The 16,521-nt window shown below is 40.0% G+C and overlaps 1 long non-coding RNA gene across 2 annotated transcripts; it reads left to right on the top strand.

Annotated features, from left to right (window-relative positions):
- The first annotated feature begins 4,464 nt into the window (after positions 1–4,464).
- LOC135559651 (uncharacterized) lies at positions 4,465–16,517 on the top strand. Of its 2 annotated transcripts, none has more exons than XR_010458469.1 (3): positions 4,465–4,593; positions 4,871–4,987; positions 16,197–16,517. It is a non-coding gene; the product is annotated as an uncharacterized LOC135559651 (long non-coding RNA). The 2 variants fall into 2 exon arrangements; XR_010458470.1 differs by having other exon boundaries at positions 16,194–16,517.
- Positions 16,518–16,521: the final 4 nt, after the last annotated feature.

Genomic DNA, 16,521 nt, shown 5'->3' with positions numbered 1-16,521 from the left:
TTTACTAAAATTGCATTGGCCAATAGAGTACTGTAATACCGTAATATATGGCATTTATGGAGCAGAGACTTTTATCCAAAGTGACAACAGTCAACATCTTTTGGTATGTGACCCCAGTGCGAATCAAACCCGCAACTCTGGTGTTGCTGTGACATGCTATTATGAACTGAGCCACAAAAAGGACAACTACGATACATACTGTAAATTACAATGCATGATTCTACATCCGATTGCTTGCTCTCTGGGGTTATAAGCCTGGTTTCTGTATAAACATATTTTTTATTTAACTAGGCAAGTCAGTTAAGAACAAATTCTTATTTTCAATAACGGCCTAGGAACAGTGGGTTAACTTGCCTGTTCAGGGGCAGAACAACAGATTTGTACCGTGTCAGCTTGGGGATTTGAACTTGCAACCTTCCGGTTACTAGTCCAATACTCTAACTACTAGGCTACCCTGCCACCCCGACAACTGCTGATGTAAAAAGGGCTTTATAAATACATTTGATTGATTGATTGAAAAAATGTATAATTGCCATCCCCATGAGCGGACCATCAATGAGGCATGAAATTATTTCAATCCAGACCTATGTTAGGCTTGGATTCGCCATGCCAAAAGGTTTTTCCCCAGATGCATGAACAATGAGGATATTTACCTCCATTTCAATGAGAACCTAATGCCAAATGCTCAAGACAGTCCGTATGAGTGTACCACCCTCCTTCAGGGTCCATTTTAATGGGTATTGTAAGTCTATTGCCTAATGTGAAAACAGTGTAATGTACTGTAATTTACAGTACTGTAGCATACGCCATTCAAAACGCAATTTTTAAACGTATCTTACATTTTTTTTGCTATTGGATTAACTGGTTGTTAAAATAACTACATTGAGAAGATATCATTAGGTTGTGTTTTGGTGAATAAACCAATGTACTCATTATATTTCACAGTAAACTTGTATTTTGGATCAATGGTTGTGTGGTGAAAGATGTCTACAAACAAAATGAATGCACAATGAAAGGTTTTGATTGTAAGACTGGCTGTGTTACAAGTGTTACCAGTTTGGAGTTTTGTACTAAGAGTAAAACAATTCACCACATATATGTAAAAATAGTACCAAAGCGATTTATAAACTGTAAGTTGTCTCACATATTGTGGTTTGAGCCCCAACGAAAAGGAGACAAAATTCACAGTTTACAAGGATCACTGATCTGAAGAATCTCCAGGAATTGCTGTTTATGGCCCCCTGTTGGATTATGAGGAAATATAAACTGTTTTGAGATTGATGTTAATTTAACATACACTGAGTGTACAAAACATTAAGAATACCTCTTATTTCCATGACATAGACTGACCAGGTGAATCCAGGCGAAATCTATGATCCCTTATTGATCTTACTTGTTAAATGTACTTCAATCAGTGTAGATGAAGGGGAGGAGACAGGTTAAAGAAGGATTTTTATGCCTTGAGACAATTGAGACATGGATTGTGTGTGTGCCATTCAGAGGGTGAATGGGCAAAACAAAATATTTAAATGCCTTTGAACGTGGTATGGTAAGTGCTAGGCGCATCGGTTTGTATCAAGAACTGCAGTGCTGCTGTTTTTTTTTAACGCTCAACAGTTTCCCATGTGTATCAGGAATGGTCCACCACCCAAAGGACATACAGCCAACTTGAAACAACTGTGGGAAGCAGTGGATTCAACATTGGGGTGGGGGGGGGCAACTCAATATTTGGAAGGTGGTCTTAATGTTTTCTACACAATGTATACTGTCAGTGCAGAAGCTTACTAAGCTTGTCATTTCTTCTACGCTTGTCATTTCTCTCTACTCTCACTCTCATTCTCTTGTTCTATTGGCACAAATACTCTGGTTGATTTGACGGGTATCTAAACAATTTTGGTATCTAAACATTCTGCAACACTTGAGAAACAAGTGTGCTGACTGTTATTCATCACTGGGAAAGAGAGCGGGAGAGCGAGAGCAAGAGAGAGATTGATGGAACTATGAGTTTCCTATTACTAAACAACACTTTAAGCATGATCATTCCATGTCATGCAAGATTGGTTTATATGAGGCCAGTTCTGGTGTAAATAATACATCATCTCTTTAGGTGGATTGGTGGGCCAAAACTCATTAGAAAACTTTCCTGCTCCTTATTAGTGAATAGCACACACTCTGGACCTTGCCCCTCTGCAAAATGGAGAGGTGGTAGGAAGGAAATATGTGGGGAGCGTTAAGATATACATGACCGAAGTACACCATATTTAGTTTAAAAGGGCCCAGGGTTTTGGAGGTATATATAATACTTGCAACGTTTCTGTTGAAATGGTGTTTATCTTGCTCTCTGACTAGGTTGATTATTGTTCATGAAAATAAGTGCAACATTTTGGGAACTCAATGGCTTATTCAACATTTGCTATGACTCCAGGACCACTCTGCCTACTGGCCCACACAGTATAGCCTACATTTAATAATGCCCCTTCTGTCACAGTTCGATAACCTTATGCAAAACAGGTGGTTTTAAATAAGTTATTGAACATTAGAAAAGGTAGTACTTTTAGACCATATTAGAATAGGCAGATAATTTGAATTGTATTTTATTTATTTATTTAACCTTTATTTAACTAGGCAAGTCAGTTAAGAACAAATTCTTATTTACAATGACAGCCTACACCGACCAAAACGGACGACACTGGGCCAATTGTGCGTCGCCCTATGGTGAACTAACCTTGCTCTTCGAAGTCTTACTGTATGTCCTAGTCATGCCCATGTAGCAGTTGCTTCCACCCCTCCTTGCCTTTTTTTCTATCTAAAGACAAGGACAGTTCATTTAAGATAATGATTGGCAATCAGTGGTGTAAAGTACTTATTTAAAAGTCACTTTTGGGGGTATCTGTACTTTACTTTACTATTTATGTTTGACTACTTTTACTCCACTACATTCCTAAAGAAATAATGTACTTTTTACTCCATACATTTTCCCTGACACCCAAAAGTACTCCTTACATTCCGAATGCTTAGCAAGACACAAGAAAATTGTCAAATTCACACACTTCTCGAGAGAACATCCCTGGTCATCCCTACTACCTTGGATCTGGTAGACTCCCTAAATGTTGGATTGTGCCCTGGCTATCCATAAATGAAATAAAACAAGAATATCATGCCTTCTGGTTTGCTTAATATAAGGAATGTGCAATGATTTATATATATTTTTTTACCTTTGATACTTAAGTATATTTTGGTAATTACATGTACTTTGATACTTAAGTATATTTAAAACCAAATACTTTTAGACTTTTACTCAAGTAGTATTTTACTGGGTGACTTTCACTTTTACTAGAGTCATTTTCTTTTGGTATCTTTACTTTTACTCAAGTATGACACTGTTGGAAATCAATATTACTTCAGCAAAACTGGACACTTCAAAAGAATCAAACATACTTCGACATATAAAAGACAACATTATTTGTTTGGCATTTTTCACCTTGTTCGCACATGGCGCCAACACGTCCAGTTCTCGCGCTCTTCTTTTGCACACATGGCGGCAAGCACCTGTCAAGGAGTGTTAGTGTTATCAGCTACTGCAAATAAAATGACAGATGCACAACCACCATGGACGATATATTTTGGCTACTATCCTAGATAATAAAAGAAAGGTAGCACTTTCGGTAAGTTACAACTTTTGTATCCTGTACAGCCTAAAGGCTATGAGTAGAAAGGTTCCCCCTCAAAGTCATACAGTACTGTATGTACTCTAGTAGGATTTTAGGATAGTAATGGCATAGCCTACCTACTGTAGCAACCAAACGTTTTTACCTCAAGTCAATACTATTTAATTTAACAATTCCAACTGCCAGTTAATATTAGCCTACCACAAATATGGCCAAATGTAAAAAAATAGAAACAAACCGCTAACTCAACATTTGAATGGTGATATCGATTTGGGCAAAGTCTACCTTTCTTTTGCATCCTTTGCACCGGCCTTACACTGCGCCAAAACTACACGTTCGCGCGCTGGCAGGAAACACCTGTCAAGGAGAGATATGCATAATCAAATAGATTCAATCATCTTATTAGTGTAGGCCTAGTTGTCAGTAAAAATGACTAGACCTATGCACAGCCACTGAGGATGATGTATTTAAATGCAAGGTCAAAATATATTTTCTTAGGTAGAAAAATATTATAATTAGAAAAGTCGTTTGGCCCGTAAAATAAGATTGTAGCCTATCAGTTGTCGTAATATACCTAATTTAAATGCCTCACTTTAAGGGTAAACCAATCCAGCTGGGCAAGGCTTGATGGCCGAAAGTTACGGGTATTTTTTTCGTGCTTCATTACAGCACAGATTAGAACTAATGGTATTTAACCAGATTTGTTGATATAAACAAACAGCACAGCACAACCCAACTGTTCCACCTCTGGTTTTTCGTCTCGCAGTCTGTGTGAGTTTGAGGGGTGGGGCCAACTCAACATCATGCATGCGGAGTCTCCTGCACTAGATGGGGTTGGATGCAAATACCCCAGGATTGTGAATGACTTGTCTGAGTTGGAAGGTTTCCGACGCTTAAAATTGGATTTATGTGGAAATTGCATCAAGTGAGTGATTTACTAGCACGAGCCTTCTTATAAATAACTGCGCTGACTGAAAGAAATAGCAAAAGTTATACAAACATTTTTTCGGCGGATTGCATTTGAAAGATTAGTTTCTCATTTTATTTGAAATGAGTTGCAGATTTTTAAATTTCCATAAATAATGCACACGGAGAGCCCAAATGTTTGATGGCAACATAAATTGCCAACTGATAAAATACAACAAAGGGAATGATTTGTTTCTCTATAATGATCTAATATCTCTTTATCATCTCATGTGAAGGGGTCATGTAGGAGGAGTTCTTTTGAAACCAAACAAGTTACGAATTTTCCCTTATAAAAAGGAAATTGAGACCCGACAACTCACTGGATCTCACCATAAGAGGTTTGCAATGCACAGGTAGGTCGAATTTCCAAGCTGTTATTCTGCTATGGATTATGTATGACTGGAAACTGATAGTGCATTTTGGAATAGTTTAGAGCTCTGTAATTCGTTTGAGTAATATGGGAAATAAATTACTTATTTTTTTAGGCTAGCCTATTAGCCTACTATGGCTTAATTAACTTTTAATTAATGCCGAATAATAGGCTTACCTCTAATAAACAACCCTCATTTAATGGTAAAAATGAAAGTATTTTTGAGGTGTTATTATTATTTTTTATTATTATTAGGTTTTTTCATTATTGAATTATTTTAGTATTCAACTTTTTAAATGTCAGTGACATTGAAATTGATCTTGTTTTATTTTGTGAAATGCAACATTATGTAATTTGCTGTTATTTTGTAGAACCAGGTAAGTGTCAGGAAAAAAAAAATTTGTCTGAAAAATATGTTACTGTCATTAACATTCAAAAATGCAATGTCGGAAGAGGAATCATCTCCTTTTCAGTAACCTGTGTGCATAAGGAACCCCATGATATTTAATAAAACATATTTATATCACTTTTTCTGGAGAAAAAAATCTGAAATTTGAGACATCCTAAATGCCTCCGTTTGTATCCATTAGGGGTGCCCTGATTGTATGAAGGCATGCTTTTTTCTTCTGCTGGTCGCTTTTCAAGCATATTTAGGGAATAGAGTGTGCAGAAATTTATTTTGGCACTCCACATGTTGCAGCAGCAATTTAGCAGTTAATTAAAACAGCACTGGCTCCATTTATCCCTCCCTCTCGCTCACTTTCCTTCTTGCTCTCTTGTTCTCACTCTCTCGTTCTTGCTCTCTTTCTTTCTCTCCGGTTTTCTGTCTGTATCTGTCTGTCTCTGTCCGCTTCTCCACCAGTCTGACATTAACACTGACCACTTGAGTTCCGCTTTAAAAAGAGATTGATAAGCAGGAGGGAGACAGACAATTGGAGACCGAGATTATGGGAGAGAGAGATGCTGGAGTGGACTGGGGCAGGTGGGGATCTCCAATAGATTTGCCTTTCTCCTCAGAAGACCAATGTAGGCAGCTGTAAGTTAGCATGGTGTGCTAGCATGTGCGGCATGCAGACAGACAGCGTGGCTAACCCTGACTGCTGGCGCCCCATAGACTATGGGTGCGTTTGAAAGAGCAGGGTGGTGCTGGGAACACAGAGGAATTCTCCTCCTTGTACAACTCAGTGGGAGAGATCAGACAAGGAGGTGGAGGAGGAAGGAAGGAAGGAGAGAGATCTACTGTACAGTACATAGCAGGCAGTCCTATAGTGTTGTAGTCTACATGTGTAGCACATTTTACCCAGCTTTCCCTGCACAGGAAGTGATTACCAATAATGGGCTGTGGAGGCTCCTGAAGCATTCCAGTGGCAGAGCCAGGTGTTTTTCGGCACACGTGCACATGCAGATGCCCTGCATGGTGCTACTACTACCTGCTGCTTTAGATTAGAGAGTGTCAATGGTGCTGAGCAGTCTATGGGGCCTAGAACATGAAGGAGAGTGACTACTGATAACGCCTTCCTACCACCTATTTCCTCACCATCATTGCCTCTCTCCTTCACTCTTCCTTTCGCTCTACTCTCCTCACTCACTCTCTCAATTAAATTAAATTCGAAGGGCTTTATTGGAACGGGAAACACATGTTTACATTGCCAAAGCAAGTGAAATAGATAAATAAAAGTGAAATAAACAATAAAAAAGAACTATATACATTGCACTCATAATAGTTTACACTCATAACATTTAAAATGTCTTATTATGGCTATGTACAGTGTTATAACTATGTGCAAATAGTTAAATTACAAAAGGGAAAATAAATAAACATAAATATGGGATGTATTTACAATGGTGTTTATTCTTCACTTGTTGCCCTTTTCTTGTGGTAACAGGTCACAAATCTAGCTGCTGTGATGGCACACTGTGGTATTTTATCAAATTGAATTTGTTTTTTAATTATTTGTGGGTCTGTGTAATCTGAAGGAAATACAGTGCCTTCGGAAAGTATTCGGATCTCTTGACTTTTCCCACATTTTGTTAGGTTACAGCCTTATTCTAAACTTGATGAAATTGTTGTGTCCCTCATCAATCTACACACAATACCCCATAATGACAAAGCAATAATGGATTTTTAGAGATTGTTGCTAATTTATTAAAAATAAACATCTGAAATATCAAATGTACATTCATATTCAGACCCTTTACTCAGTACTTTGTTGAAGCATCTTTGGCAGCAATTACAGTCTTGAGTATGACACTACAAGCTTGGCACACCTGTATTTGGGGAGTCTCTTCCATTCTTCTGTGCAGATCCTCTCAAGCTCCGTCAGGTTGGATGTTCGATCAGGTTTAAGTCCGGGCTCTGGCTGAGTCACTCAAGGACATTCAGAGACATATCCCAAAGCCACTCCTGCGTTGTCTTGGCTGTGTGCTTAGGGTCGTTGTTCTGTTGAAAGGTGAACCTTCGCCCTAGTCTAAGGTCCTGAGCGCTCTGGAGCAGGTTTTCATCAAGGATCTCTCTGTAATTTGCTCTGTTCATCTTTGCTCGATCGTGACTAGTCTCCCAGTCCCTGTCGCTGAAAAACATCCCCACAACATGATACTGCCACCACCATGATTCACCGTAGGGATGGTGCCAGATTTCCTCCAGACAGTGGTGTAAAGTACCACTTAAAAATACTTTAAAGTACTACTTAAGTATTTTTTTTTTTTGGTATTTAATTTTTTCTTTTTTTTACTTTTTAAAATAATGTCCTTTTTGCTCCATACATTTTCACTGACACCCCAAATTACTTGTTACAATTGAATGCTTAGCAGGACAGGAAAATGGTCCAATTCACACGCTTATCAAGAGAACATCCCTGGTCATCCCTACTACCCGATCTGGTAGATTAATTAAACACAAATGCTTTGTTTGTAATTTATGTCTGAGTGTTGAAGTGTGCCCCTGGCTATCCATAAAAGACAAAAAACAAGAAAATCGTGCCGCCTGGTTTGGGTAAAATAAGGAATTTGAAATAATATATACTTTCACTTTTGATACTTAAGTACATTTTATCAATTACATTTACTTTTGATACTTAAATATATTTAAAGCCAAATACTTTTGGACTTTTACTCAAGTAGCATTTTACTAGTTGACTTTCACTTTTACTTGAGTCATTTTCTATTAAGGTATTTTTACTTTTACTCAAGTGTGACAATTGGGTACTTTTTCCACCACTGCCTCCAGACGTGACGCTTGGCATTCAGCCCAAAGACCTCAATCTTGGTTTCATCGGACCAGATCATCTTTTTTCTCATGGTCTAAGAGACTTTAGGTGCCTTTTGTCAAACTCCTAGCTTGCTGTCATGTGCCTTTTAGTGAAGAGTGGCTTCAGCCTGGCCACTCTACCATAAAGGCCTGATTGGTGGAGTGTTGCAGAGATGGTTGTCCTTCTGGAAGGTTCTCCCATCTCCACAGAGGGAGAGAGAGAAAGGAGAGGTTCATGGTCAACTCCCTGATCAAGGCCCTCCCCAGATTGCTCAGTCTGGCCGGGCGACCAGCTCTAGGAAGAGTCTTGCAGGTTCCAAACTTCTTCCATTTAAAATTTATGGAGGCCACTGTGTCCTTGGTGACCTTCAATGCTACAGAAATGTTTGGTACCCTTCCCAAGATCTGTGCCTGGACACAATCCTGTCTTGAAGCTCTACGTACAATTCCTTCAACCTCATGGCTTTGTTTTTACTCTGACATGCACTGTCAACTGTGGGACCTTATGTAGACAGGTGTGTGCCTTTTCCAAATCATGTCCAATCAATTTAAATTACCACAGGTGGAAACATCTCGAGGATGATCAATGGAAACAGGATGCACCTGAGCTCAATTTCGAGTCTCATAGCAAAGGGTCTGAATACTTATGTAAATCAAGAATTTCTGTTTTTTGTTTTTAATAAATTTGCTAATATTTATTTCTAAAAACCTGTTTTTGTCTTGTCATTATGGGGTATTGTGTGTAGATTGCTGAGGAAATTGTTTAATTTAAATCATTGTAGAATAAGGCTGTAACATAACAAAGGCACTATATGTGTCTCTAATATGGTCATACATTTGACAGGAGGTTAGGAAGTGCAGCTCAGTTTCCACCTCATTTTGTGGGTAGGGTGCACATAGCCTGTCTTCTCTTGAGTGCCAGGTCTGCCAATGGCAGCCTCTCAATAGCAAGGCTATGCTCATTGAGTCTGTACACAATCAAAGCTTTCCTCAATTTTGAGTCAGTCACAGTGGTCTGCTATTCTGCCACTTTGTACTCTCTGTTTAAGGCCAAATAGCATTCCAGTTTGCTTTGCTTTTGGTCAATTCTTTCCAATGTGTCAAGTAATTATCATATACATTTTTTCACTGTCTAATTGTGTTGCTGTCCTGGGGCTCTGTGGTGTCTGTTTGTGAACAGAGCCACAGTACCAGCTTGCTTAGGAGACACTTCTCTACGTTAATCTCTCTGTAGGTGATGGCTTTGTTATGGAAGGTTTGGTAATTGCTTCCTTTTAGGTAGTTGTGGAATTTAACAGCTCTTTTCTGAATTATGATAATTAGCGGGTATTGGCCTAATTAATGGTGTGGTGTAGAAGGCCCTTCTTGCCTTGTGTTTCAGATCGTTCACATGTTTGTGGAAGTTACCTGTGGTGCTGATGTTTAGATCGAGGTAGGTATATATTTTTGTGTGCTCTAGAGCAACGTTGTCCAGATTAAATGTATATTTGTGGTCCTGGCAACTGGACCTTTTTTGGACCACCATATCTTACTGAGATTTACGGTCAGGGGCCAGGTCTGACATAATCTGTGCAGAAGATCTAGGTGCTGCTGTAGGCCCTCCTTGGTTGGGGACAGAAGCATCAGATCATCAGCAAACAGCAGACTCTCTCTGTCTCTACCCCTCTCTGTTAATGCTGGACTGTTGTCTCAAGGCAGCTGGCCAGCGTGTTTGTCTCCCCTATCATCGACCTGTGGGCGGGTTTGGCTAATGCGACGAGAGCTTACAGCCCGGAGGCAGAGATGGGAGTATAAGAAAATAAAAGTAAATCAAACATTGATGTACTGTATACCTGGGTGAAAGTGCACATAACTTTCCTGTTTCTTCGCTGCCTGCAGTTGTTGAACCAAATAATCTGGATCTGAATGGAAATAAAAAGGCCCAGTTAAAAGCCCTTACACTGGAGCCAATCTCTCCATTCGGTGCCCATGTGGCAGGCACCACCTAGCAGTAATTTCATTATATTACAAAAACAGGAGGATAGGAGGTGTGTTGGAGTCCATAAGTAGCACCAGAGCAGGCTCTGTTGGCTGCCACAGTTTTTGTTGTTGTTTCCCTGTGCCTGTGTGGAAGCAGAGGAAGGCAATGCAGCTTGTGGCGGTCCTGGGGAGGACAGGGAATGAAATGTGGGAGTGGAACGAAACGTTTGTGTGTACTCTTACTTTATTCAGTGCTTTACCACCAGTTGTGTTTATGGCCTGTTTACTGCTCTGGTCTTTTTCATTGTCTCACTCACACTTGCTGGTGATTGCAACTGCTAGTGTTCTGAGTTTAAAGATGCACTATGCAGAAATCTCTCTGCCATTTCCTGGTTGCTAAAATTCTAATAGTTCACCTAATTTCAGTTTATGTGACAAAACAAGCAAGTATAGTGTAGAGAATCATTGTACCATCTAAACCTCTGTGAAATATATTTTCCATAACCTAAAATATTGTATTTTCAGCCATCTAAAGTAAAAGATGCAAAAACTAAACTTAAGAACAGGAAGCATAGACATGGCGCACATAGAACAGATCCACCGCTTCTTAGACTTGATGATAGCTAGAACTCATATTTCTATGTGAATTTGGTTGGGTGGCCCAAAAAGTTACATAGTGCAGCTTTAAAATAGCTAAATACAATAGAAAGCTAAAGACAGCTTTTTGAAATATTGCTGGATTTACGTGCAGTTTAGGGAGATTTTTATTTAAACATTTTTTACATAGAAGTTGACAGTGGAGATGGCTGTTTTGGCTTCATGATTCTACAGTATAAGCAGTGCTTGATTTGGGCAGGAGCTCAACGGAACTTGGTACCGGCACCTCTGATTTTCTATTGCTTGAGTTCTTGCACCTGTTATAGAATAGTATTATTAGCTCAAAAGTATTGCTGAGTTCCTGCACCTAATTCAGTCCAAGTCAATTTTAGTACCCCAAAATGTACAATGTTCTGGGAGTCACAATCAGAACATTGGTTTTGGCTAACCATAATAAACAGGACTATTTGAACACACTTTTGGTCTCTTTAATGTTGTTGAATTAACTTAATTTACATTAGGGTATGCAGACAGTCCTGATTTTTGATTGGAGTAGAGTATGATACAGTGTCACTCCATTATTGCTTTACTGAGCGTACATTTTCTTGTACTACTCCTACCACATCAGCCAGTGAATTAGGCCTCTGAGATCTAAATTACTTTATTTTGACGGGTTCATCGGTAGGCTAGGTTTCTGACTCTGAGCTCTGTGTAGTGGCACTTTCTCACTTTCAACAAATTCCCAGAGCGGGAGCTCCCTTTCACTGGAGCCTTCCTGATTTAATAATTGATTCATCAAAAGGACTTACAGAGCAGGGCAATTTAATCTCCTGACTATTTGATGAGGGAGTTCAGTTCCATTCAGATGAATGGAGCCGGCTGTGAAGAAGGGGACACAGTGCTTGTGTCTGTTTAATGGATGAGGGAACCGAGACAGAGCACATAGAAAACTGTCAAGAAGTGCCACTGTGACCCCAGAGCAGGTCAGTGAGATGTTCCTCATATCCAGAGGACAGGTCAGCTGTCATGTGGAAGGATGACACTTATGTTGTCATGTTGTGAGTTTTGTGCCCATCTTGCTCTTGATCTGCCTTGCTTTCTTATCAATATTTTCAACTATTTTGTCTTTCTTCATCATATCTCTCTCGCTCGCTCGCTCTCTCACACACTACACTCTCTCTCTCTGAGTAGGAGTAGTCCATTGCCACTTCTAGGCTTATTGCCACGCTGTAATATAAAGGTCTGATATGGATGGATGGGACAGAGTGGCAGGTAGTAAAGAGTCGTAGGCGGATTTTGGTGTGAAACCGTCTCTGGCACATCTCCTAAATTACTCAGCCCTTGTCTAGACGTGTTGTTCTAGGTTGTTCATTCCCCTGGTCCAGGACATGTCCTCCTCGCTCTCAAAGCATCCTTCTCAATTAGCAAACCTTAGCGTTTCTGGCTCTTGACGGTAAATATAGGGGGATTTGTTGAAGAAATGTGTCTAATATTCACCTCAAAACGCAAATAAACCCGGGCAGCAACAGCGGAGAAAGCTGGGGTGCAGGTGGGTGTGCGGGTGTTTTTGGAGATAAAGAAGTCCCACTCTTTATCCTTGTTAGGTTGTAATTCTCAGAGTAAGTATATTTCATATTCTCAGAACCCAAGATCCTCTTAAGCTGGTTAACTGAGATCTTTGACATGGCTTGGCAAGGCAGTCTCCCTAGAGGAGTATTTAGCGTGTCAAACTGTTTGTCCGTATTCATGTGTACCACAGTATGTGCGATACTGTATGCTGCTGTGGTGTGTTAGCCTGTGCTTGTTGTTGTTCTGTTTCAGCTTCTTTACTTTGTGTGTTTTTCAAGTTTCAAGTTTTATTAGTCATATGTACAGGATACACATGGTATACATCGTCCAACAAAGTGCTTACTTACAGGTTCCTTCCCAACAATGTGACAACAATAAGAAATAATAAAATATAAGAATATGAACATAAAGTAAATGGCTCAGTAGAATATAATAAATATTTTAGCATAAGTACAGTATAATACAGGAAGGCACAATTTATAGTCCAATATTTACACATGTTTTGGTGAGGAAGTGTTTAAATTGTGCAGTATATAGCAATCATAATAAGAGTCTATTAGCAGGAGTTGTGATGTGTGTGTGTGTGTATAGCATGAATGCGTGTGTTTATATGTGACTTCTTCACATACTAACTCGCCGCAACAGAGGGGACCCAGACAGCGGCCCTTAATCTCAGAGACTCCCCTCAGAGAGACGCTCTTTTTCAACATGATGGACGAGACCCTGTAATTAAATACTGTCCCTGCTCACATTAATATTGTTTTACAATAGCAAGACATTTTTACACAAATGGGCTCACTGGAAAGGGGCTGCCTGGTCGATCTCAGCCACACTGGCTATGAATCTGTATTCATTTTCTGCCGTGTAGTTAATGACACGTGTATGAATGATTTGTTATTTTTCATTCCAGTCCTCCTTCGTTTATTACAGAGTTCACTGGATTACTCTCTTTTTTTTGTCATTTATCTGGATTCCTTGAGCAGCCACTTGAGTTTAGGGTCAGAATTGGAGGCTAAACTGCCTTGCTGGGTTGTAGCAGTAATGTAAGACAAGCATGGTAAGATCTAGCTGGGATTCTTGCAGGTTTGATTATAGGTTTACATTGTAGTGTATTGTAGGGACATTGTAGTGCAGTTTAGGGACATTGTAGTGTATTGTAGGGACATTGTAGTGTATTGTAGGGACGTTGTAGTGCAGTTTAGGGACATTGTAGTGTATTGTAGGGACGTTGTAGTGCAGTTTAGGGACATTCCAGTGTATTGTAGGGACGTAGTAGTGCAGTTTAGGGACATTGTAATGTATTGTATGGACGTTGTAGTGCAGTTTAGGGACATTGTAGTGTATTGTAGGGACACTGTAGTGCAGTTTAGGGACATTGTAGTGTACTGTAGGGACATTGTAGTGCAGTTTAGGGACATTGTAGTGTATTGTAGGGACGTTGTAGTGCAGTTTAGGGACATTCCAGTGTATTGTAGGGACGTAGTAGTGCAGTTTAGGGACATTGTAATGTATTGAAGGGACGTTGTAGTGCAGTTTAGGGACATTGTAGTGTATTGTAGGGACGCTGTAGTGCAGTTTAGGGACATTGTAGTGTACTGTAGGGACATTATAGTGCAGTTTAGGGACATTGTAGTGTATTGTAGGGACATTGTAGGTCCTTTTGGAATGTTAAAGGGTGTCTGCACTTCCTGATTTGGTCTCGTTTTATATTTGGTTCATTAAGAAATGCTAGCGGCCATGACTGAATTCAAACGCGAGTTGGTTTCAGGGTGGGGATTGATGTGCATGTCTCGCGTTTGTTTGCAAGTGGGAAGTGAGAGCGAAATTATTTAGACAATTGGCTTCAGTCGGCTGGTGTGAAACTGTGGCAAAATTGGTTTGACTTTGGATAACCTATCGCCGAGGCTAGTTAGGGACCGTCAATACATTACACAATGTAAATGAGACAATATTTGCACACCTTTTTAGTTTTTTTCATTAAATGCTTTCATTTTGTATATGAATTTCTACAATTTATAGTTGGTTTGAGATTTTTAAGTCATTGAAATTTGGAGCTATTGGAATTTTAACAAATTGTCCTATGTACATTTTGTAATTTACCTGATGGTCCCTAACTAGCCCCATAGGGATATCCAAAGTCAACCATGCAGTTAGCTGCCCCCAGTATTGATGATTACTTGTGTGCTGCCAGCTGTCGGCATGTGACCAGGATTGAAACAAATCCAACTTTCATTTATATTGTGATGGCCACAAGTAAAAAACATCAAATAAAAACTGTGTTGGTCAAGACTGACTATGACCAAAATTATCCTATTTACACTTTTAAGTACATTTTGACAGTATAATACATGTTTCTGATTCATATCTATGCCACATAGGCTGTTTTCTAAATGAGAAGTTGTTTTTTTAGGGGAGGTTGCTCTTTAAGAACTCACCCAAATGTCTTTGTAGGCCTACTCTGTATGATTCACAAGCCACAATAAGTACAACAGCCAAATATGGCCTTGTTTTGCTGTTTCACCCTTGGGGTAGGAGACCCTGTTTGCACTGTTCCAGACAAGCTATGCCTTATGTCTTCCGTGTGCAAGAGCTGTAAATATAGCTTGACATTATCTGAGAAGATCTCTGCACCAATGTTACAAGGCTGTTCATTCCAAGTGTTTGTAGAAGGACTATTATGTGTTTTTTTCATTCTTTTATTTTAAGAATGGAGCAAACATATTTTTCAAATCAACTCTCTTCTCCAAAGGCAACTGGAAGTGTAGCAAGCGACCCAAAACTATTTGTGGTATTTTGTTTCTTTGTGCCATAGCTGCTAATAATTTGAATGAATCTGCATCGATTTCAAAGTTTGGAAATGACTGAGGTCCATTTAAATCTGGAAAGAAAGTGCATTATCTTATGCTTTGATTTCAGGTCAAAAGACAAATGGACGCTGATTGCCCTAAATAAGTCTTTTACTTATCAGATGTAATACTGTGTACTTTGGAAATGTTTCAATACGTTTTCCCTCAAAGTAGTTTAAAAAACGGAGGAATCAAATTACTGTCTTTGAATTCCAGTACTTATCATTGGTTCGCTGTTGGTTGACATGGTTGGAATTGATATAATTTCCGTTCTTGTTACAAAATCTTTTATCTGTTTCAGTCTTGGCCAAGAGGTGGATTTTCTCTTGACATGCTAACTTAATGGCTTGGTGTTTTAGAGCGCATCTGTCTGTCTGTCTGTCTGTCTGTCTGTCTGTCTGTCTGTCTGTCTGTCTGTCTGTCTGTCTGTCTGTCTGTCTGCTTGTCTGTCTGTCTGTCTGTCTGTCTGTCTGTCTGTCTGTCTGTCTGTCTGTCTGTCTGTCTGTCTGTCTGTCTTTGTCTGTCTGTCTGTCTGTCTGTCTGTCTGTCTGTCTGTCTGTCTGTCTGTCTGTCTGTCTGTCTGTCTGTCTGTCTGTCTGTCTGTGTCTTTGTCTGTCTGTCTGCTTGTCTGTTTTTGTTTGTCTGTCTTCTGTCTGTCTGTCTGTCTGTCTGTCTGTCTGTCTGTCTGTCTGTCTGTCTGTCTGTCTGTCTGTCTGTCTTTGTCTGTCTGTCTGTGTGTGTGTGTGTCTCTCTCTCTGTCTGTCTGTGTTTGTCTCTCTCTTCTCACCTCTGTCTGTCTTTGTTTGTCTGTCTGTCTGTCTGTCTGTCTGTCTGTCTGTCTGTCTGTCTGTCTGTCTGTCTGTCTGTCTGTCTCTGTCTCTGTCTCTGTCTCTGTGTCTGTCTGTGTGTGTGTCTCTCTCTCTGTATGTCTGTGTTTGTCTCTCTCTTCTCACCTCTCTCTTTCTCCCCAGCAGGTCCTGGCACAGACAGATGTGTTGTCACGCGTAGGAGTCCAGAACCTTTCTCCAGCTTCTATAAGCAGCCCCACTCCTCTCCCTCCCACCACACCTCCTCAGAGCATCTTTAATAAGACACATGCTCCGGGGCTCAGGCTCTCATTCACACCAAACGCTCCTTGGCCATCCCCCAACAGGCTGCCTGCCCCACTTCTAGCCCCGCCGAGTCTTCATGGGTTGAACTGACAGGAGTGCCACACTCTCCTCTCCTCCTTTTTCCACCTCTCCTCTCCTCTCATACTCCACGCATCGCTCCTCCATTACATCGTCAACCGACCCCCCC

Source organism: Oncorhynchus nerka, linkage group LG14 (genome assembly GCF_034236695.1).
Source record: "Oncorhynchus nerka isolate Pitt River linkage group LG14, Oner_Uvic_2.0, whole genome shotgun sequence".
In the NCBI taxonomy this organism is placed as follows: Eukaryota; Metazoa; Chordata; class Actinopteri; order Salmoniformes; family Salmonidae; genus Oncorhynchus; species Oncorhynchus nerka.
Note: the sequence above shows the minus strand (reverse complement) of the source record. Positions and strands in the feature narration are given on the sequence as shown.